This window comes from Lampetra fluviatilis, chromosome 42 (genome assembly GCF_964198595.1).
Source record: "Lampetra fluviatilis chromosome 42, kcLamFluv1.1, whole genome shotgun sequence".
NCBI classification, from domain to species: Eukaryota; Metazoa; Chordata; class Hyperoartia; order Petromyzontiformes; family Petromyzontidae; genus Lampetra; species Lampetra fluviatilis.
Genome location: NC_136316.1, coordinates 3,820,890 through 3,844,084, shown reverse-complemented (window position 1 = coordinate 3,844,084; position 23,195 = coordinate 3,820,890). Strand labels below are relative to the sequence as shown.

The 23,195-nt window shown below is 54.4% G+C and overlaps 1 protein-coding gene across 1 annotated transcript in view; it reads left to right on the top strand.

The window, feature by feature from the left end:
* The first annotated feature begins 6,594 nt into the window (after positions 1 to 6,594).
* Positions 6,595 to 23,195, top strand: part of LOC144946726 (cadherin-7-like) — an 88,480-nt gene continuing 71,879 nt past the window's right edge. Inside the window, 1 exon segment of the mRNA XM_078875855.1 lies at positions 6,595 to 6,905. The gene's annotated coding sequence lies outside the window, so the exon portion shown is untranslated.

Sequence of the window (23,195 nt, the reverse complement as noted above, 5' to 3'; positions counted from 1 at the left end):
GAAGATCGATGCCTCAACCCTTATTTGAGGACGAAATCACTTTGGATTTTCATTTCGGAGGAAAATCAATTTTCGTCCACTCCGCCGTGTTAGCCACCACCCCACCACCGGCCCTCTTCTCAAAGAACGGCGTTCGATTCTCAACCAATGATGTCACCGTGGATCTCAAATCGTGTCGTGATGCACACACACACACGCACGTCGATCACTTTTGCAAGAAAATTAAGATTTAATCCAAATAATTGAAATAAAATAAGTAATATTAAAAAAAAACACGCTTTAATGAAATGTACTGTCCGAGCTGCCCTGCCCCCTGCCCCCTTCCCCCATCGCCCCTCCCCTCCTTCCACATCCCCCCCCGCCCCTGGGCGTGGCTCCCCAAGGCTTGCTGTGACGTAAGTGACCACGTGGTGATTTACAGGCAACGTGAGTTGAGCGTCGACAATAAGAGCCGTAAATAAGACTGTTGAATTTTTATTTATTTTGTATTTTTAATGATAGAATATCGTTTTGTCATCAGTATGACATAGATATACGAAGTTTTCAGTCGATACGACATTGGGAATACGATTGAAATTTAGATTTTTGAATACGACAACACATACAGGAAGTTAAATAAAAGCGTGTAAAACGTTTTAAAATATATGTTTTGGATTTTTAATGATAGAATATCGTGTTGTCATCAGTATGACATAGATATACGAAGTTTGCAGTCGATACGACATTGGGAAGACGGTTGAAATTGAGATTTTTGGATATTACAACACATACAGTAAGTTAAATAAAAGCGTGTAAAAAAGTTCTAAAATATATGTTTTGGATTTTTTTTATGATAGAATATCGTGTTGTTATCAGTATGACACACCTATACGAAGTTTGCAGTCGATAGCACATTGGGAAGTGTGTAAAAATTGAGTTACAAAATTTCTTTTTTGAGAATACAACAGACGAAGTGAGTTAAATAAAAGCGTGTAAATAACAAAAACATGGCTCCCTCTGCAGAAATAACGATTGCATTTCCACACCACCTCGACTGCGATTGGCTACCGTTAGCGCGCGCCACTCGAAGCTCCGCCTTCGACTATTGTGACGTCATCTAGAGCACGTGGTTTCAGGCCCGACCGCTTAAACAAAACCGGATCCATTGTCCCGTGCCGCACTCGATGGCCCTCTACAGAACCCATCGTCACTGTGACCTTAATCTAACCTCTAGTCACCCCCCCCCCCCACCTTCTCGCCCCCCTTCCCACCCCCCTATTGATCTACGCAGGGAAAGGAATTGGGTTACTTTCACCAACAACGTGCTACAAAAAACAAGTCTGTTAAATATCTTCTCGATCATTTAATGACTCAATTTACGCAACCACGTGAATGCCCTTATCCTTAGAAGCTCCTCCACTCTTCTTCTTGGTTCTTTCGGTAAAAAGACACGTAGAAGGGAAATAATAAAATAATAAAAATAAAACATAATAAAATAATTCTCACGACGTTTCGGCCACAACGCAAGCAGCCTCCACTCTGTTCCTCCTCAAAGACACCCCATCCCCCCCCTCCCCCATCCCCCCAGTGTGAGAACGAATTTTGCTTTAAATTCCTTGACGTATACGGGAGCGGACCCCTTAATCTCCGGGAATCACCGTGCGATCATGTTCGGGGATCGTAACCCTGACCAGCCTTCTCCTAACTTCGAATCGCTTTTCACGCCTCAGATTCCCTATCGTCGAGTCGCGTGAGCCCACCCCAGATGGATCCGCGGGTGATCTGGACACTTTGAGCTTCGCGATCTTAGGCGCTGCGGTGGTGCTGGCACCACGACACTGCGTGGACGTGGTGGTGGTGCTGGGCACCACGACACTGCGTGGACGTGGTGGTGGTGGTGGTGGGTGGTGGGTGGTGGTGGGTGGTGGTGATGGTGGTGGTGGCGGTGGTGGTGGTGGTGGTGGCGGTGGTGGTGGTGGTGGCGGTGGTGTTGGGCACCACGACACTGCGTGGACGTGGTGGTGGTGGGTGGTGGGTGATGGTGGTGGTGGGTGGTGGGTGGTGGTGGTGGTGGTGGCGGTGGTGGTGGTGGCAGTGGCGGTGGTGGTGGTGGCGGTGGGGGTGGTGGTGGTGGTGGGGGGGGGTTCTACCAGCCAGGCTCACTGCGTTATGTTTGCGCTGTACCGTAGTGGTGATGATGATGGTGATGATGATGATGGTGATAATGATGATGGTGATGATGGTGACGATGATGATGATGGTGATAATGATGATGGTGATGATGATGATGATGGTGACGATGATGGTGATGACGATGATGGCGATGATGATGATGGTGATAATGATGATGGTGATGATGATGATAATGGTGGTGATATTGATGGTGATGATGATGTGTGGGACCTCGCTACTTAGAAGCTGACCGTGCAGCAATGTTGCTGTTTGATTGATGTTATTTCGTCTGGTTTATTCTGTGTCTCTGCTAGAATATACAAACATTTACATGAACAATAAACGCTCTAAGTGCACCCCACGTATTCGTCAACCCCTCGCATCAATTCCACAACAACAGCCACTCACGCAGTGATCCCGTATACATTAATTAGACGTTTGGTTGTTGTTGTATATCATAGTTTGCATGCACTGTATGTGGAACTTATTTCGCACCGTAACGTAGCCATATATACATGCAATACTACACCTCCAATTAGCACGGTTGGCAACGTACGGCGTGAAAGAAGTTCAACTTCTAGATTTGAAGCTTTCGTGACTGCAAGGATTCATACTCTTAGGTTTTTTCGGGAAAGTCACGTAGGTAAAAAATAAAATAAAAATTAATAAAAGTAAAATAAAAAATCACAACGTTTCGGAGGCAACACAAGCTTCCGTCTTCAGGTGGAACCATCACAGCACGATTGCTGTATCAAGTAAAGAGAAATCCCAAGAGACCCGACCTTGTATATATACTGGTTGAGGGGGGAGGAGCCAGGGTAGGCCCCTGGATCGGAGTTTTTTTTATTTTGGTAAGGTTGGTGCGGCTGAGGCTGCTGCTACTTTACCGAAAAAACTAAGAGTATACGTTCAACTTCCATACAATACTGCACCTCCGATTAGCACAGATGGCTACGTACGGCGTGAAAGAAGTTCAACATACGTCTCTCACCTCATATCAACACATTTAGAAAGGGGCACCCTCAGTGGCAGCTGTCTCTGCGCGGCACAATGTGACTTTAGCACCTGGCCTGCTAATTTAAGTTTGCGTGTCTCTCCCCACCCCGTGATGGAGTTTGCGTGTCTCTCTCTCTCTCTCAGTGATCGCGTGGATCGTTCTCAAAGTCCTTTTAGAATCACATTTAGAATGGACGTCACGCGTTTAGAGTGTATGGATGTTATACATTTACACGCCATGATGACGATGATGGTGGGCCTCTTCGTTGAGCCGTCATTTGTGGCCAGGTCGCATCTCGGCAAAGTAGCGACTGCTTACATGGCTCGGTGGGTGTTAGGGGCCGTCCATAAATGACGTCACGCGATGTTTGCCGATTTTTTTACCCCCCCTCGTCACACGGTGTCACAAAAAATCAGACCCCCCCTCAAATATGACGTCACAAAGCTCTGCCCCCCCCCGCCAAAACGGTATTTACATTTTTAAAATAAAACGTGCTTCAAATCGCTTTAAACTATTGTCATAGTAGTGCGTTTTTAATGTGGCGCTGCACTCTTATGTTAGGATAATTTTTTTATTAAAAAGTCTGTTTAATTAAGTAGAACGTGTTGTCTATATTTATTTAAAGTTGCGCATTTTGATGTGACGTGACATTTCTCAAACCCCCCCTCCCCCCCTCGTCACACATCGTAACAAATGTCTGACCTCTCCCCCTAGGTGCGTGACGTCATTTATGGAAAGCCCCTTATCTGGTAGAATAAAAAAAATAGTTTAATTTTAATATGCACACGTGGACTCACGCAGACTCGCATGGAGATCCAGTGACGAACACAGAGAGACATCGTTTCTATATTCTTGGTTCTTTCGGTAAAGTCACGTAGAAGGGAAATAATAAAATAATATAAATATAAAACAATAAAAATTCCCCACGACTGCTTCGACTGCAAAGAACCAAGAATATGAATCCCTGCAGTCACGAAAGCTTTAAATCAAAATTCCATCGTTTATAGATTAAATCGTATATTAGCTTGTCAGTAGGTAGTGGGGTGATCGCTGCTGTGTAATCCTAATCGGGTTACCTGCTGGTCACCCATCCGGGCAACGAGAGGGAAAGGCTGAGCGCACCGTAAGATACACTTCCTGCTTGACACGACCACCACTACCCCCACTCACCACCACCCCCACCCACCACTACTACCCCCACCCACCACCACCACTACCCCCACCCACCACTACCCCCACCCACCACCACCACTACCCCACTCACCACCTCTACCCCCACCCACTACCACCACTACCCCCACCCACCACTACCCCCACCCACCACCACCACTACCCCACTCACCACCTCTACCCCCACCCACTACCACCACTACCCCCACCCACCACCACCTCTACCCCCACCCACTACAACTACTCCCACCCACCACCACTACCACTACCCCCACCCACCACCACCACTACCCCCACTCACCACCTCTACCCCCACCCACTACCACCACTACCCCCACCCACCACCACCTCTACCCCCACCCACTACAACTACTCCCACCCACCACCACTACCACTACCCCCACCCACCACCACCACTACCCCCACTCACCACCTCTACCCCCACCCACTACCACCACTGCCCCCACCCACCACCACGACCCCCACCCACTACCACCACTAACCCCACCCACCACTACCCCCACCCACCACCACCACTACCCCACTCACCACCTCTACCCCCACCCACTACCACCACTACCCCCACCCACCACTACCCCCACCCACCACCACCACTACCCCACTCACCACCTCTACCCCCACCCACTACCACCACTACCCCCACCCACCACCACCTCTACCCCCACCCACTACAACTACTCCCACCCACCACCACTACCACTACCCCCACCCACCACCACCACTACCCCCACTCACCACCTCTACCCCCACCCACTACCACCACTACCCCCACCCACCACCACCTCTACCCCCACCCACTACAACTACTCCCACCCACCACCACTACCACTACCCCCACCCACCACCACCACTACCCCCACTCACCACCTCTACCCCCACCCACTACCACCACTGCCCCCACCCACCACCACTACCGCCCACTACCACCTTGACCCCCACCCACCACCACTGCCCCCACCCACCACCACTACCCCCAGCCACTACCACCTTGACCCCCACCCACCACCACTACCCCCACCCACCACCACTACCCCCAGCCACCACCACTACCCCCACCCACCATCACTACCCCCACCCACCACCACTACCCCCAGCCACCACCACTACCCCAACCCACCACCACTACCCCCACCCACCACCACTACCCCCACCCACCACTACTACCGCCCACCACCGCCACAACCAACCACGCGCGTGTCAGCTCTCTCGCTCTCACGCTGGGCTCCCTCCTCCGTGGGTCTATCCCCGACCTCCCTCCCTCCCCCGCAAACGCCTCCGAGTCCTTCGCCTCGCTCCCTCCCCCCTCTCCTTCACTCCCTCCCTTCCTCCCTCCATCCCTCGCTCTCTCCCTCCGTGCCTCGATCTCGTGTACCCTCTCCCTTCCTCCCCAACCCTTCTGATCTGGCTCACTATCTCTCTCTCTCTTGCCATCTCTACCTCACTCAATCCATTCCTCCCTCCATTTCTCCCTCCATCCCTTCTGCATCTTCCCCCCCCCCTTCCCGCTACGAACTCATCCTCCTGATCCCTCCCTCCCCATCCCTTCTGCTCTCGCTCCCTCTCTCTTTCCATCCCTCCCTCCCTCCATCCCTCCCTCAATCCATCCACCTTTCCATTTTTCCAACTCTCCCATCTTCATTGATCTCTCCATCCCCTCTGCCCCCCTCCCTTTCCATCCCTTCTGCTCTCGCTCCCTTCCCATCCCTCCCTCCCTCCACCCATCCACCCCCCACCCGTTACTTCAACTCTCCCATTCTCCATCCATCCATCCCTCCCTCCATCCCTTTCTGCACCCCCCCCCCCCTTACTCTCTACCCCGCTCCCTCCACCCATCCACCCCTCCTCCCGTTACTTAAACTCTCCCATTCTCCATCCATCCCTCCCTCCATCCCTTTCTGCACCCCCCTCCCCCTTACTCTTTTCCCCCCTCCCTCCCTCCACCCATCCACCCCCCCCCCCCCCCGTTACTTCAACTCTCCCATCCTCCATCCATCTCTCCCTCCATCCCTTTCTGCCCCCCCCCTACCCTCCTTACTCTCTACCCACCCCCCCGTTACTTCAACTCTCCCATCCTCCATCCATCCCTCCCTCCATCCCTTTCTACACCCCCACCCCCCTTACTCTCTACCCCCTCCCTCCCTCCCACTGCTACCCCCCACGATGGCGCATGCCGTCCCCCATTGGCCAGGTGCGTGCCGGGCGCGAGCTCTGATTGGCCGCCAGGGTCTGTGCGACGCTAAGTTATCAGGGGCCGATGTGGAGCGGAGCGCAGAGTGACTGTGTGTGTGTGTGACCGCACGCATCTCGGCCGCCTTTGTCTCTCCCTCCTCGGTGCTTGTCCTCGTAAGCAGCGGCTACATCAGTGTCGCTGGCTGGCTGGGCTGTCTCCGTCTGAGCTCCGTCGAGAGGTCTCATCAGTGGGCTGTGAGTCTCCTCTGCGTGTGAGTCTCTGCGTGCGCGCGCGTGTGTGTGCGCGCAACGATGCGAGGTGCGACTCAGCCTGACGCATGACACGTGCGCTCCGAGTTGGTGGACGCGAGTTTGCCGTGCCTGCCGGAGCCTTTGGGTGAGTGTCTGCCTCCGAGCGTGCCCCTCTGTGTGCACGCGCGCGTACGTGTGCGCTCGACTGTCTTAGCGCGTGCGTGGTGTGTGCATGTGCGTACGCGTAAGTGTGTGTGAGCCCTTCTGAGTGTGCGTGCGTGAGTGAGTGCTCCATCCGTGTGGCTCTGTAAATACATTTCTGCGTGTGTCTGTCTGTCTGTCTGCGTACAGCGATTTGTCTGCGTCCCCGTGTGTCTGTCTGTCTGTCATAATCGGGTTTGCGGATTAACTTCCGTGTGTGTGGGTGCTAAAATTGTTTAAATCCTACTCCCAAAGCCCCATTCTCCTTACTCTCTCTCTCTCCGCATCCTCTCTCTCTCTATCCATATGTCCATCCCGTCTCTCCCTTCGCTCCCTTCTCAGCTCTCTCAGCTCTCTCTCTCTCTCCGTCCCTCACGATTCTTGCTCCGTCTCGCCTGGGTGCGCGTCTCCGTTGCAATTACGATACCGCTCGCGTGCATAGTCTGTACACATATAATGTATAAATAAATATACATTTAGGATTGTTTCAATATATGCACACACGTGTGTGTGTGTGTGTTTTAGACAAACGAAGGTTATAATTACAGCAACCTTTCGTAGTATTATTCATCGGTAGTATTACTTGTTTAACCAATAATCGTGAGCGGAGATAAGTCCGCCGATTAGTTAAGATTAGATAGGCTGAGATATTATTCTAGAGAGAGAGAGAGACACACACACACAATACCTCACCACGGATTCGCCACTGCTTGTGGAGGGAGGTGAGGAAGACAGATTAGTCGGAAGATTCGAAGACACGGACGCATCAGGCTTGGATGAGGTGAGCGTGTGAGTGGGGTTATGAGCGTGTGTGAGTGTGTAGGTGAGCGGGTGGGTTGGTGAGTGTGTGGGTGAGCGGGTGGGTTGGTGAGTGTGTGGGTGAGCGTGTCGGGTGAGGTTGTGAGCGTGTGTGAGTGTGTAGGTGAGCGGGTGGGTTGGTGAGTGTGTTGGTGAGCGTGTCGGGTGAGGTTGTGAGCGTGTGTGAGTGTGTAGATGAGCGGGTGGGTTGGTGAGTGTGTTGGTGAGTGTGTCGGGTGAGGTTGTAAGCGTGTGTGAGTGTGTAGGTGAGCGGGTGGGTTGGTGAGTGTGTTGGTGAGTGTGTCGGGTGAGGTTGTGAGCGTGTGTGAGTGTGTAGGTGAGCGGGTGGGTTGGTGAGTGTGTTGGTGAGCGTGTGGGGTGAGGTTGTGAGTGTGTGGGTGAGCGTGTGAGTGGGGTTGTGAGCGTGTGTGAGTGTGTAGGTGAGCGGGTGGGTTGGTGAGTGTGTGGGTGAGCGTGTGGGGTGAGGTTGTGAGTGTGTGTGAGTGTGTAGGTGAGCGGGTGGGTTGGTGAGTGTGTTGGTGAGCGTGTGGGGTGAGGTTGTGAGTGTGTGGGTGAGCGTGTGAGTGGGGTTGTGAGCGTGTGTGAGTGTGTAGGTGAGCGGGTGGGTTGGTGAGTGTGTGGGTGAGCGTGTGGGTGAGGTTGTTAGCGTGTGGGTGAGCGTGTGAGTGTGGTTGTGAGAGTGTGTGAGTGTGGATAGGTGAGCGGGTGGGTTTCTGAGCGTGTGTGAGTGTGTGGGTGAGCGCGTATTAAGGCTATACGGGGGTGATTTTGTCTTTGAATGAGCCGGTGGGTTGGTGAGCGGCTGAGTGAACGAGCGAGCGAGCTGGTCGGTGATTGAGTGGGGGTGCAGTAATGTGAGTGAGAGAGTGACCGGGTGGGTGAGTGAGTGAGAGGATGAGCGGGTGGGTGTGAGTGAGCGAGTAAGTGAGCGGGTGAGCGTGCAAGCAAGCCGGTTGATGGATGGGTGAGTGAGCGAGCGTGCAGGAGGGCCGGGTAGGTGAGCGAATGGGCGAGTGAGGAATTGGGTGAGCAGGTGAGTGTGAGTGGGACCTCGCGAACCAATTGCGTATCGCTTAGCGGATATGTAAATCGCTCATGAATCTATGTGTCTCGTCTGTGTGTGTGTGTGTCGCATGTGTGTGTGTGTGTCTGTGGGGAGCAGTAGTGTAGCGGTTCGATTATTTCAACCAGTCCTGGGCATCCGCTAGGTCGACTGAGCCTTCAAAACTATTAGCTGGTGCGGTGTGTAAAACATCGCCAGAAAGGAAGGCAAAGGCGGCCGGGCCGGGCGTGGTGCTGGCCAACCACCCGCTCGTGTAGTGTGCGGCATTACATCGGAGCTCGCTGACGGCACTTGCCACAATGGGCTGCTGAAGGCTATAGGGGAATCTGCGTCTTGTTAGGTGTCAGTATACAGTATATGTATACGTGTGTGGATGAGCGGTGGCGCAGTGGTTAGCGCACCGCGCAACGATCTCGCGCGACACGAGCTCGATTCCCCCTCGCTGCCAAGATCAGCGGCAGCGAATATCCGGACCGGTACCTCGGCTTCTCCTAGGTCGGCTTAGCCTTAAATGAGTTGTGTGTCTGGTGCCGTTTGTATAAATCATCAGCTACTGGGGAGACAAATACGGCCTGGCGCGGTGCGAGTAGCATGCCATTTGCCAGCCTTAATAGGTGCTCGCTAACTGCACTTGCCCCAAGTAGCCCCGTAAACGCTGACACGCGGGGATCTTTGCCTTTGGCTGTGAACTAGTTTCCTGGCGGGACCGCTCGCTGGTGAGTCGCAACTCATCGAGGCGGGGATTCATCGTCACGTGTTCATCGTATGTGTCTACAGTGTGTGTGTGTGTGCGTGTTGAACTTCTTTCGCACCGTACGTAGCCAACCGTGATGACTTCTGTGGGGTGGTGGGGGGGTATACATGCTGCTGATGATGATGTTGATGCCACTAAGCGCGCGAATGCTGCTGATGACGATGTTGACGGTACTGCCTTGTCTGATAATGTTGCTACCGCTGTTGCTGCTGCTGATGATGATGGAGATGCTGCAGCTGATGATGATGATGCTTCTTCTGATGCTGCTGCTGCTGATTCTATTGCATTAACCGATAATGATGCTACTTCTGTTACTACTGCTGATGCTGCCTCTGCTGCTGATGATGGAGATGCAGCAGCTGATGATGATGCTGCAGCTGATGGTGATGCTGCTGTTGATGATGCTTCTTCTGATGTTGCTGCTGCTGATGATTCTATTGCATTATCCGATTATGATGCTACTACTGTTACTACTGCTGATGCTACCTCTGTTGCCGCTGATGATGGAGATGCTGCAGCTGATGATGATGCTGCTGTTGATGATGCTTCTTTTGATGCTGCTGCTGATGATGATGTACATGCTGCTATTGGAGGAACTGCTGATAATGGTCCCACTTTATCGGTACTGCTGATGACGACGCTTCGATTGATGATGCTACTGTTGATGCTGCTGATGATGATGCTGTTTTGTTCACGATAATGCTAAGTGCTGCTGCTGATGATGATCATCATTATTATCTATCGCTCTCACCTTTCTCGCGAGAAAATTATTTACTTGAGTGACGAGAGAGCGCTGGGTTAGGGCCGAGTCGATGGGTAGTTTCAATTGGGTCGTAACACGCTTCACGCGCCCGATGATCACTAACCACGTACGAAACTCCCGTAAGGACAACGCCGCTCCAACACGAGAGCTTACCCAATTGAAACAGACTCAACACCTCCACCAATCACCACTTAGAAGCATACATTTTAATCGGCGACGTTTCTGGCGATGCCCCTTCTTCACAACACATAAAGAGACCAGAGATGCATATTTATCGAGAGGAGAGAGAGAACATTCGTCTGCCAGGATGCGATGTTCACCTCGGTCAAACGTTGTGACCCTAACTACAGCCGGCGCGCAAATAGCACCGCTCTTGCGAATGACCCCACGGGCTCTTTAACGGCCAAAGTGAGCGAAGCGGGCGTCGCGCGCTCGCGTTGTCACGGTGATACGACACGCGCAGCAATGCACCAGGGCGACCGCTTTGGTTCGAACCGCGAATCTCTGCAATGGTGGCTATGAGATGTTAACTACCTCGCCTGGCTATGCAGGAGGTCGTGGGTTCGATCCCGACCCCGACGCTGATGCCTGCTGCTGTATATTTGGAGTCTGCATTTTTCTCCTCGTGGCGAGATGTTAACCACCTCGCTTGGCTATGCAGGAGGTCGTGGGTTCGATCCCGACCCCGACGCTGATGCCTGCTGCTGTATATTTGGAGTCTGCATCTTTTTCCTCGTGGCGAGATGTTAACTACCTCGCCTGGCTATGCAGGAGGTCGTGGCTTTGAACCCGACGCTGACGATGCCTGCTGCTGTATATTTGGAGTTTGCGTGTCTCTCTCTCTCTCCTCGTGGCGAGATGTTAACTACCTCGCCTGGCTATGCAGGAGGTCGTGGCTTTGAACCCGACGCTGACGATGCCTGCTGCTGTATATTTGGAGTTTGCGTGTCTCTCTCTCTCTCCTCGTGGCGAGATGTTAACTACCTCGCCTGGCTATGCAGGAGGTCGTGGTTTTGAACCCGACGCTGACGATGCCTGCTGCTGTATATTTGGAGTTTGCGTGTCTCTCTCTCTCTCCTCGTGGCGAGATGTTAACTACCTCGCCTGGCTATGCAGGAGGTCGTGGCTTTGAAACCGACGCTGACGATGCCTGCTGCTGTATATTTGGAGTTTGCGTGTCTCTCTCTCTCTCCTCGTGGCGAGATGTTAACTACCTCGCCTGGCTATGCAGGAGGTCGTGGCTTTGAACCCGACGCTGACGATGCCTGCTGCTGTATATTTGGAGTTTGCGTGTCTCTCTCTCTCTCTCCTCGTGGCGAGATGTTAACTACCTCGCCTGGCTATGCAGGAGGTCGTGGCTTTGAACCCGACGCTGACGATGCCTGCTGCTGTATATTTGGAGTTTGCGTGTCTCTCTCTCTCTACTCGTGGCGAGATGTTAACTACCTCGCCTGGCTATGCAGGAGGTCGTGGCTTTGAACCCGACGCTGATTCCTGCTGCTGTATATTTGGAGTTTGCGTGTCTCTCTCTCTCTCTACTCGTGGTCGCGTGGATTTTTCTCCAGGCCCTCCGGGTTGTCTCCACCACATTTACAATGAGCATCGCACGTTCAGAGTATTGGGCCGCCGGTCATTTTCGCCACGATGATGTAGCCCGCCGGGGTTGAACCATCATTCGTGACGACCAAAGAAGAACCACGTGACTCAATGGGGCCTTACACCTGGGGAAATTAAAATAAAAAATTGTAAAAAAAAAAATGATTTGAAGCAAGATGAAACGGTCGGCTAAATTAATCACTGGAGGCGAGATCCATGTCACCACCAAAACAAAGGTCAATTCCCGACACGCGGTGAAGGGGTTAGATCGCTGTGTCGTTGAATCCCCGCCACCACCCGACACAGCCAATTAGGAAGGGGTCTGTCAGCTGAACAAAACGTGCCAGTTAGTGATGCGATCTCAGCCCCCAAAACTTCATTGTTGATAACATTGTTCGCGAAAATACTCCGTGATAAAATGCGGAGAAGTTTCCCGGGGTCATGGGGGGGCGGAGGGGGAAGGGTCACGGGTAGGGGGGGGGGGGGTCACGGGTCAGGGGGGGGTGGGTGGGGTCACGAGGACGACAGGATGAGAGCGCCCTCCCCTGGTTTGTCGCTTGCAGTGGGACGCGATTCCGCGCGACTGCTCCCGCAGCTGCCGGAAGGTGGCGACGGTCACCGGTGGGGTGGGAGGGGGGAGCGGTAGCGTAGTGGTTAGCGCGCTGCGCGACCAACCCGGCCATCGATTCTCGCTCGCGGCCACGCGCAGTGGCGATTATCTGCACCGGCCAATGTGTGTGTGGGTGGGTGGAAGGCCGTGGGCGTCTCCTGAGCCTCTAACCCTGGCTGTCGCCTGACGAGGTTGGTTGTAATCACCGGCGAAACGTCGTGCTCGAATTGTGAAAGTCGTCGTGGATTTACTCTCCGGCACACCGGTGTTGCTGTACTAGTAACGAGCTGGCGAGATTCGCTACGTGACAAACATTGCTTATTGAATGCGTCGGCTGGCGGCGGATTTTTACGACGCATTTATATATTTTTAAAAAAGCTCCTATATTACGGATCAAATACAGGATGTGCCCGGTGCATTGTGTAAACATCGCCACTGGGGAGACAAAGGCGGCCGAGCGCGATATCGACCATCCCACCCTCTTGTTGTGCCGTGCCGGCCTTCACAGCTGCTACTCGCTAGCCGCACTTGACCCCAACGTCTGTTAAGGCCATACGGGTGAATCCTTGACTTGTCTGCGTGGCTGTGCGTCTTCGTGTTTGCGTGTGTCTGTGTGCGTAGCTATGTTGTCCGTGCGTGTAGCTGCCGGTCGGTTTGGCTGCGGCTACGATCAGCAGTGCCACGTGTGGTGGTGGGGTGAAGCGTGGGTACCCCAAACTCTCGCGAGGAGCCTGCGCAACGTGAACGAGTAGAAGTAACTTCCTCGAGAGGGTCTCTGTAGCGCAGCCTCGAGTGGAGGCACTTTTACCGGCAGTGAGATTGAGGTGGAGATGGGATGACGGTGATGACGCAACCTTTACTCGCCGCAATTTAAAGGCCGAAACGGGGAAACTTACTCACAATTATGGCCATCGCCTGACGAAGCCGCTTGCGATCACCAGCGAAACATCGTACTAGGATTGTGAATGTTGCCGGTGTATACTCTACGACACAAACCGTTGTGCCGAATCGGGAACCGCATTCATTTTTTTGCACGTTCTGTTTACGCGACAAACCTTCCTAATTGGCTGTGTCGGTTTAGTGGCGGGTTTAACGACACATTTATTATGAGAGGTAGGAGAGATAGGAGAGAGAGAGAGTGGGTGAGGATTGAGCGCAGAGAGAGATAGAGAGAGACAAGATAGAGAGAGGGAGGAGAGCGATAGAGGGAGAGACATTGTGTGAAGTCTTTAGCGTGCGCCGCGTAGCTTCACACGAAATGCCACCCCCCACTACCCCCCCCCACCACCACCGCCCTGGGGGCTTCCATCCCTCCGTGGCCCTCGCTACTTCCACCCCCCCCCCCCGTCTCGGCCCACGCCGTGTCTCGTCACACGGAGCCACAGGAGGCCACCGGAGGAGCCACGAAGGAGCCACGGGGAGTCATCTCCCGCTCCGTCCCCCCCCCCCTCGTTCATCAGCCGCCACGTTCGTTCAATCACGTGGTGTCTCGCAGTCGCGGAGGTCACTCATTGGCCACTGAACCGGTTTTGTTGTTGTGTTGGGTGGGGGATCTTAGAACGCCAGCTAATTGTATCTTATGTTTTATTCACGTAGCGCCTTTATCCAAGGCACTTTGCAAGGGTTATGAGTGGTACAACGAGGTCGGCTAAAGGTGATACGGTGCAGAGGGATGGGTATGGGCAGGGAGGTTTAGCGGGAACGGGAATTACGGTGGGTGAGCTAGGGATGGAGGGAAGGATGGGGCCAGGGAGAAAGCGGTGGTGGTGGTGGTGGGGGGTGGGGGGGTCTTGAAGATGGAGCGTAATTTCGACAGGGAGCGTGCTCGCTTCACGTGGAGGGGAAGTTCGTATGCCGGACTTCTTTCGCACCGTACGTAGCCAAACCGTGCCCATCGCAGGCGCGCGGGAGAGGGACAAAGAAACTGAACGCAGCAACAAGAAGTCTGAAAAAAAGTCGATATTGATTTAAAAGTGCCATCGCTCCGAGCGGCTTCCTAATAATCGATTGCAGGTAACGAGGGTAGCTCGATCTGTGAGAACTTATTTTGTGCCGGTACCGAATAAAACAAAAATCTGAAATAAGAATAATAGGCGTTGACCCCTTTCTGGCGATGTAAGTTGCTCACCCTGGAGCTAACGATGCTTCGATACTTTGCATTCATTGCCTTTGTGACCGTTCGCCTTGGTTTTTTTTTTTGCGTCGTCCGCTGGTCTAACGGCGGCGGCGAGACGCGGTCGCGAAGAAGATGTCTGTCTCTGGGTGGGGTCGATCGGTGTCAAAGACGACGGGGTGGAGCGTCTCATCAGGTGTCCCAACAGTCTGTTAAGGCTATACGGGGGATCTTTGTCTATACGGTGACAGTGTGGCTCGCTTCCCGTGCCTTACAGGGTCGCGGTTTGAATCCCAGCGGCCGCCCTGGTCGAAATTGTTGCGTGGCGTTTGACCTACCCGGCACTGCCCCCCTCCCCCCCCGAAACGCGAAAGATTGATCACGTTCGGAGACATCAAATCAAGTTTAGATTTCTCTTGGGGGGGGGGGGGGGGACACACGCAACGCGAAAAGAGGAGACTGAATATATTTATAAATGAATGTTCGTATTGACGTGGACGATGATCGGAGTGGCGAAGAGTCCCCGGGGGAAGAGAGCGAGTTGAGTTCCCCCCCCCTCCCCCCCGCCGCGACTGCGAGGGGCTTCTGATGCCGAGTTGCTGAGTGGAGATCGTGGGGAGAGCTGAGCGCAGGGAAGGCCACGTCTCTGATAACGGCACGGCTCAGAGAGAGGGAAATACACTGACATTGCCCATAGACTAACATTCCCCATAGACTAACATTGCCTCTAGAGTTACAAGTTGTTGAGTAAATATCGTGGCGAGAGCTCAGTGCAGGTAAGACCACGATCGCCCCCGCGTCTTTGAGGAAGGACTTCACAGACTGTCGGGGCAAGTGCTGTTAGCGAGCACCTATGAAGGCCGGCACGGCACAAGACTTGGTGGGTAGCCAGCACCACGCCCGGCCACGTTTGTCTTCCCAGTGGCGATGTTTAACACACCGCGCGAGGTACTCAATTTGAGGCTGAGTCGAACTCGGGTGGCCGGGTTCGTAGCGCGGCGTGCGAACCACTGCACCACCGCTCCCGACAACACACACACACACTATTTCTCATACACACGCGCGCGCTCTCTCTCTCTCTCTCTCTGCTTCTCACACATCTTCTTCTTACCCTCGTGGTTTGCTCGCTCTTCTCTCTCTGTCTTCTGTGGCCCTCTGGGCTCCAGCGAGAGGACACGCGCGCGCGCCCCAGGCCTCGTGACGGCCACGCGGCATCCCTCGGCTCACAGAGCGACGATTCTATTCGTATGCGCGCCGCAGTGCGCGTGTGTGTGTGTGGGAGATAGAGATAGAGAGTGTGTGTGACGGAGGGTGTGTGTGTGTGTGCGAGAGGGAGAGTGTGTCTGTGTGTGTGTCAGAGAAAGCGTGTGTGTAGGAGATAGAGATAGAGAGTGTGTGTGACGGAGGGTGTGTGTGTGTGTGCGAGAGGAAGGGTGTGTCTGTGTGTGTGTCAGAAAAAGCGCGTGTGTGGGAGATAGAGATAGAGAGTGTGTGTGACGGAGGGTGTGTGTGTGTGTGTGCGAGAGGGAGGGTGTGTCTGTGTGTGTGTCAGAAAAATCGTGTGTGTTGAAGATAGAGAGAGATTGAGTGTGTGTGAGAGGGTGTGTATGGGATATTTCCCATACGTAGATTTGTTTTGTCTTTGTATGGGAAGCCTTCATAGGTGCTCGCTAACAGCACTTGCCCCAACAGTCTGGTACAGGCTATGCGGGGGATCTTTGTCTTTGTATGGTAAGCAGTAGCGTAGCGTTTAGTGCACTGCGCTACGACGTCTGGCGACCGGGTTCGATTCCCGCTCACGGCCAACACCAGTGACGATTATCTCAACCGGGCCTGGGCCTCTCCTAGGTCGACTCAGGCTCAAATGAGTACTTGGTGCGGTGTGTAAGTAGGTGGCTTCGTGTCGTGTTGAGATAGTGTCTGGGTGAGCAGATCATTAAGTCGCTGCGTTAGTGAGATATTGGGTGAGTGGGCTGCTGAGTTTCTGGTTCGTGACTTCGTGTATGACTGGGTGAGTGAGCGATCCGGTTAGCTGGGTGAGTGAGTGGTTTTGGGTGGGTGGGTGAGTGAGTGACTTTGTGAACGGGTGGTTACGTGGTTGAGTGAGTGAGTGTCCTGATGAGTGAGTGACTGGGTTAAAATGCGGCCGAGTGGCTTTGCACAGGGGTGAGAGTGAATTGGTGCGATCTGTGTCGGTGTGATTGAGTGATGGATTGAGTCACTGGGTAAGTACGTAGGCGAGCGAGCGCGCGAGCCAGCGAGTGAGCGAGCCAGTGAGTGAGCAAGCCAGCGAGTGACACAACGAGCCAGTGAGTGAGCGAGCCAGCGAGTGAGCGAGCCAGTGAGTGAGCCAGCGAGCGAGTGACTATACCGCTCGAGTGGTTGGTGAGGAATCGTGAATGCCTGATCTGGTGAGCGTGCAAGGTGAGTGCGAGCATAGGAATAGCAGAGGGCATTCCAGGTGCTGGAGCTGATAAGGGTCTTCATCCCCCGCACACCCCCTCAGCCCCTCCCCCCGCCACCCCCCCCTCCGCCCCCACCCAAATCCGTCATTCCCATCACACTGAGTGGTTTTCGTGGTTCTATACATAGGCCAGTTAAGGCTGCTTACGAACCGCGTTACGTGGGGCTGAGCGCGTTGTTGCGCGCGCTGATTGGCGGCGTTGCGCTCGCCGCTCATGGCCAATGGCGACTCGTAGCGAATTGTTGAACCGATTCCGCGGGGGGGGGGGGGTGCGGGGGGGGGGGGTAGTGGGTGGTTGGGGGTGCCTCGCTTTACTGCGTGCGGGGCCGACTCAAGATGCCAGTGATGAGTCTCATTCGCCAGAGTGACCTGGGCGTGTGCGTGCTTGCATGTGAGTATGTGGGGAGCCGTAGTGTAGTAGTGGTTAGCGCACTGCGCTATGAAAACCGGCAGATCCGAGTTTGAATTCCCGCTCACGGGCCGAGAACGGTGGCGAATGTTCGGACCGGTCCTGGGCCTCCTTTAGATTGACTCGGCCTCAAACATCAGCACCGGGGAGACAAGGTCCGGCCGGAGTTGTGGTGCTGGTCACACCACCCCGTCTCGCGCGCGCCGTGCCTTGCCTCCAAATAGGCGCTCGCTAACCGCGCTTGTGCGTGGCAGGGAGGCTGAGGTCAGGTGGTCGGCTGCTTGAGCGTGGAGTTGCGCGTAACCGCTGCGCCACCGCTCCGTCACCCATTTAATTGTTTCGTCGCTATAAATAACGGCACGGTGAGAGGCGGGACAACTGTTTGAACGCGGTTGAGGCTCCGTGGTTTCAAGAGGACAGGGGGGAGGGAGAGGAGGGAGTTGGTTGGGGGGGGGGGTGAAGGGAGATGAGAGAGGGAAGAGAGAGACCCAAGGTGGGGCGAGAGAGAGATGCATGGGGTAGAGTGTGGGGGGAGCGGTGAGAGATACGTAGAGAAGCGGTATTCACCGCGCCCGTATTAAAATCATACATTTTCAGCGTGAATCATCGCTAGGCTGGGGGTTCAATTACGGCCAGTACCGGTCCTGGACCGCCTCCTAGGTCGACTCAGCCTCAAATGGAGTACCTGGGGTGGTGTGTATTCAACATCGCCTCTAGGGAGACACAAAGCGGGCGGACGTGGTGCTGGTCACCCACTTCCCCTGGTGTGCTGCTGGTTTACATCACTTGCCCGCGAAAAAAAACCTGTTAAGGCTATACGGGGTATCTTTGCCTTTGTGTGTGCGTGTTTGTCCACGTGATGCACAGAGCATGGATTCAAATTAAGATAAATGTTTTGTTTGCGTAGTTCGTGTGTGTGTGTGTGTATCCCACGTAGCGTCGGGTACGTTGATATTAAGATGGATCTTGTGTATGTGCGGGCGTGTACCTAGGTCGACTCACCCTATAATGGTTGCCTGGTGCGGTGTGTAAACATCGCCACGAGGGAGACAAAGGCGGCCGGGCGTGGTGCTGGCCACCCACCCAAATCGTGAGCCGTTCCGGCCTTCATAGGTGCTGCTCGCTAACGGCATTTGCCCCCAAACAACCTGTTAAAGGCTATACGGGGGATCTTTGTCTTTTTAGTTTTTACTTTGTATATGCGTATCGGTGAGCATTGGTGTGTGTATGTATGTGTATGTGTGGGGGAGTGGTAGTGTAGTGGTTTGCGCACATCACTACGAACCTGGTCTCATTGTGTGTAAGGATCTGCATGGGAATCCATGAGTCTTCATGTCTGTCAATGTTGGCTGGCTAGAGTCCATCAACTCACCACACGTGATCGCCGCTGTTTAATCACGACACTGTGAGTCTCTATGTGACTCCACAGGCGTCTCTGTGTGTCTACGTTTCCCTCTGATTGGGCTGAGACCATCAAATCGCCACGCTTGACAACCAACTGATTAACCACAGCTGGCTTGACTGACGCCCGAATCGGAACCCGGGTTCTCAGCAGTGGCGGTTTAGCGCTGTGAGCCTCTGAGTGACCGGGGGAGTCTTCATGGAGCCACTTTTTTCATATTAAGCCACTCCGCTTTGTTCAAAGGTGACCGGCTGTGTACATTGATACGTGTCTAAGATACGCGATGCAATCGTGAGATTGATGCAATTTATTTTTGCATGTCAAGAGTCCCTCGAGACTCGTCGAGCCATTTGAGCCAAGTGCCCTCTCTCGCTCTCTCTCTCTCTCTCTCACCTTCTCGCTGGGGTCTCACCCTCTCCCCCCCACCTCTTCCCCAGGGTCACCACCAACCCCGCCCCTCGCCTCCACTCTTCCCACCCCTCACTGTCCCCTGAGCTCCCGTGGGGTGCTGAGTATTGAGATTAAATAGGTATTGGGGGGCATAGAGATACACATGCAAAGACAAATAATCCCCGTGTCGCCTTTTTATAAGGTTTGGGAAAGTGCTGTTCGTAGTTGCATATGAAGGCCGGCACGGCGCACGAGGGGGTGGGTGACCAGAACCACGCCCGGCCGCCTTTGTCTCCCCAGCGACGATATTTACGCATCGCACCAGGTACTCATTTGAGGCTGAGTCGATCTAGGGGAGGGTCCAGGACCAGGTTCAAATAATTGTCGCCGGTGTTGGTCGTGAGCGGGAATCGAACTCGGGTCGGTTGGGGCAAGTGCTGTTAGCGAGCAGCACCTATGAAGGCCGGAACGGTACACGAGGGGGTGGGTGGCCACCACAGACTGACACACACATTCTCACACACACACACACACGCACACTCTCTGTCAGCACACACACACACACACTCTCGCGCGCACTGTCACACACACAAAAAGTAATCTCTTATCTCAGACCGACCTCGTCACCTACACGCGTGCACATCCCCCACGATATTGACCTCCGCCCATTGACTTGGCCATCCCTGCTGTGACTAGCCCCCGCCCCCCCGCCCCGCGGCCGCCCGCAGATCCTGCCCGCAACACGCAGCCAAAAATTAATACCTCCCGCGATAAACCGCGATCGATGACAATTGGAACGCACACACACACGCACACGCACACACACACGCACACGCACACACACACGCACACACACACGCACATGCACACACACACGCACACACACGCACACACGCACACACACGCGCACACGCGCGCGCGCGCTCGCTCGCGCGAAATAACCTGACGATTTACCTCTTACCCATATCCGTGTCTCCACGTAAACTATCTATATAGACGGTGTACACGCAAAAATGTTTTACACATCCCATCAGCCGAACCGCCTTGTGGGAGCGCGTTATTTCAGCAGCAGTGGCTTTACAACGCGATCGAAACTCGGCACCGGTTTCGACATTGAGGGTCTCAGGGGTGTGTGTGTGTGTGTGGGGGGGGGGGTGAGTGGTCAGCACCACGCGTAGTCGCCTTTGTCTCCCCAGTGGCGATGCCTACACATCGCGCCGTGTTCTCACGTAAAGCTGAGTCGACTAAGGGGATGTGGAGGACCGATTCAGATAATCGTGAGCGGGAATCGAACTCGGGTCGCTGGGTACAAAGACAAAGATCCCCCGTATAGCCTGAACTGTGAGCAAGCAGCGAAGGGGTGGGTGGCCAGCACCACCCCCGGCCGCCTTTGTCTCCCTCGTGCTGATATTTACGCATCGCACCAAGTACTCATTTGAGGCTGAGTCGACCTAGGGGAGGCCCAGGACCGGTTCAGATAATCGTCACTGGTGTTGGCCGTGAGCGGGAATCGAACCCGGGTCGCCAGGTTCATAGCGCAGCGCGCTAACCGCTACACTGTCGCTCCCCACGCACGTACGGACACACACACACACGTGAGTGCATAGGTAGCCACTCTTGCACACGTGACGAGCAGCGCTGTCCATGGTGCTGATCGCAGGCGGCGTGAATACGGCAGACGCAGGATACACGCGCATTCGTAACACACGGAGCACATGCAAACACGCCGTATGCAAACAGCAAGACGAAGACCCCCCCCACCACCACCCCCCTCCCTCCCCCTCGTGTAGCATTAACAGACTGCTAGGACGAGTGTTGTCATAGCGAGTAGCACCCGAGTTAAGACCGGCACATCGCACGAGGGGGTGGGTGGGCAGCACCACGCCCGGCCGCCTTTGTTTCCCTAGTGGCGATGTTTACTACACATCGCACCAGGTACTCATTTGAGGCTGAGTCGACCTAGGGGAGGCATAGGACCGGTTCAGATAATCCTCACTGATGTTGGCCGTGAGCGGGAATCGAACACTACCGCACCCTCACAGACACACACAGATACACACACAGACACACACACAGACACATACACAGACACACAAACATACACACAGACACACACACAGACACACACACATACACATACACACACAGACACACACACATACACACACAGACACACACACAGACACACACAGACCATAACCCTCTCCTCTTGAAATCCGCACGATTCACGGTCACGACTACCCCTAGTCCCCACCACACCCCTGCGCCTCACCACTACCCCTCACCACCCATACTCCTCACCATACCCCCAGCCCCATCACACCGCTACCCCTCGCTACTACGCATCCCAAGCCTTCACCACACCTCTACCCTCACCCACACCAAACCCTCACCCCTCGCCCCACCACTCTTCAATCCCTCCCTCCGTCTCTCCTTAACTCCCTCAGTCCCCCTCTGCACCCCCTCCCCTTCCTCCCTCTCTACTCACCTCCTCACCTCACCTCCCTCCCTCATCCTCATCGTGCACTCTCCCAACACCCTCTCGCATACTCCCTCCACCTCCCCCCATCACTCCCCCATCACTCTCCCTTCAATCCCCCTTCAGCCCCCTCCACTCCCCCTCTCTCCGTGAGGTCTCCCACCTCCCCTGCACGCATCTCCATGGACTTAATCAATCACCTGCTTCCAACGAGGGGGCAGAGCGAGAGATGGGGGTGGGGGAGGTGATGGGGGTGCGAGGGGCGGGGTTGTGGGGGATAAAGTGGGTTTTGAGGTCACCTGTCACTCGCTGAAGTAGCCCCGCCTTTCCTTACGAACACGTGTGCACACAGACACACTCAAACATACAAAGACAAAGATCCCCCCGTATAGCCTTAACAGACTGTAGGGGCAAGGGCTGTTAGCGAGCACATATGAAGGCCGGAACGTCACACGAGCAGATAGGTGGCTGACAGCACGCCCGGCCGCCTTTGTCTCCTCAGTAGCGATGTTTACACACCCTACCAGCTGCTCATTTGTGGCTGAGTCGACCTAGGGTAGGCCCAAGACCGGTTCTGGTAATCGTCACTGGTGTTGGCCGTGAGCGGGAATCGAGCTCGGGTCGCCGGATTTGCAGCGCAGTGCGCGAACCGATACACTACTGCTTCCCACCACACAGACACACAAACATACACACACAGACACACACACATACACACACGCACACGTACAATTGCACACATAGACAAAGATTCCCCCCGTATTAGCCTAGGACGACGGATTTTTGTGGCAAGTGCTAGGGATGCTCATCACCAGTATCACTGATGTTGGCCTTGCCCGGAAGCATGACTCGGGTTGGCAGGTATGAAGCGCAGTGCGCTAACCGCTGCGCCTCGGCTCCCTGCTCTTGCACGAGACAAAGATCCCCTGTGTAGCCTTAACAGACTGTTGGGGCAAGTGCTGTTAGCGAGCACCGATGAAGGCCGGCACGGCACACGAGGGGGTGGGTGCCCAACACCACGCCCGGCCGCCTATGCCTCCCTTGGGGCGATGTTTACACGTCACACCAGGTACTTACTTGAGGCTGAGTCGACCTAGGGGAGGCCCAGGACCTGTGCAGATAATCGCCACTGGTGTTAATGGTCGGTGAGCGCGAATCGAATCGGGACCTATGCTACCACACCCACAACACCACCCATACACACACACACGGATAAGGTCACACACGCACACTCACACAATTGCACACACACACACAATGAGACATTCACAACAGCACACACACGCATACATCACCACACACACACACATCAAACGCGGGCACATACAGGCACCACCGCCCTTCAGTAATTCATCATTGTGTTCCTCTGCAC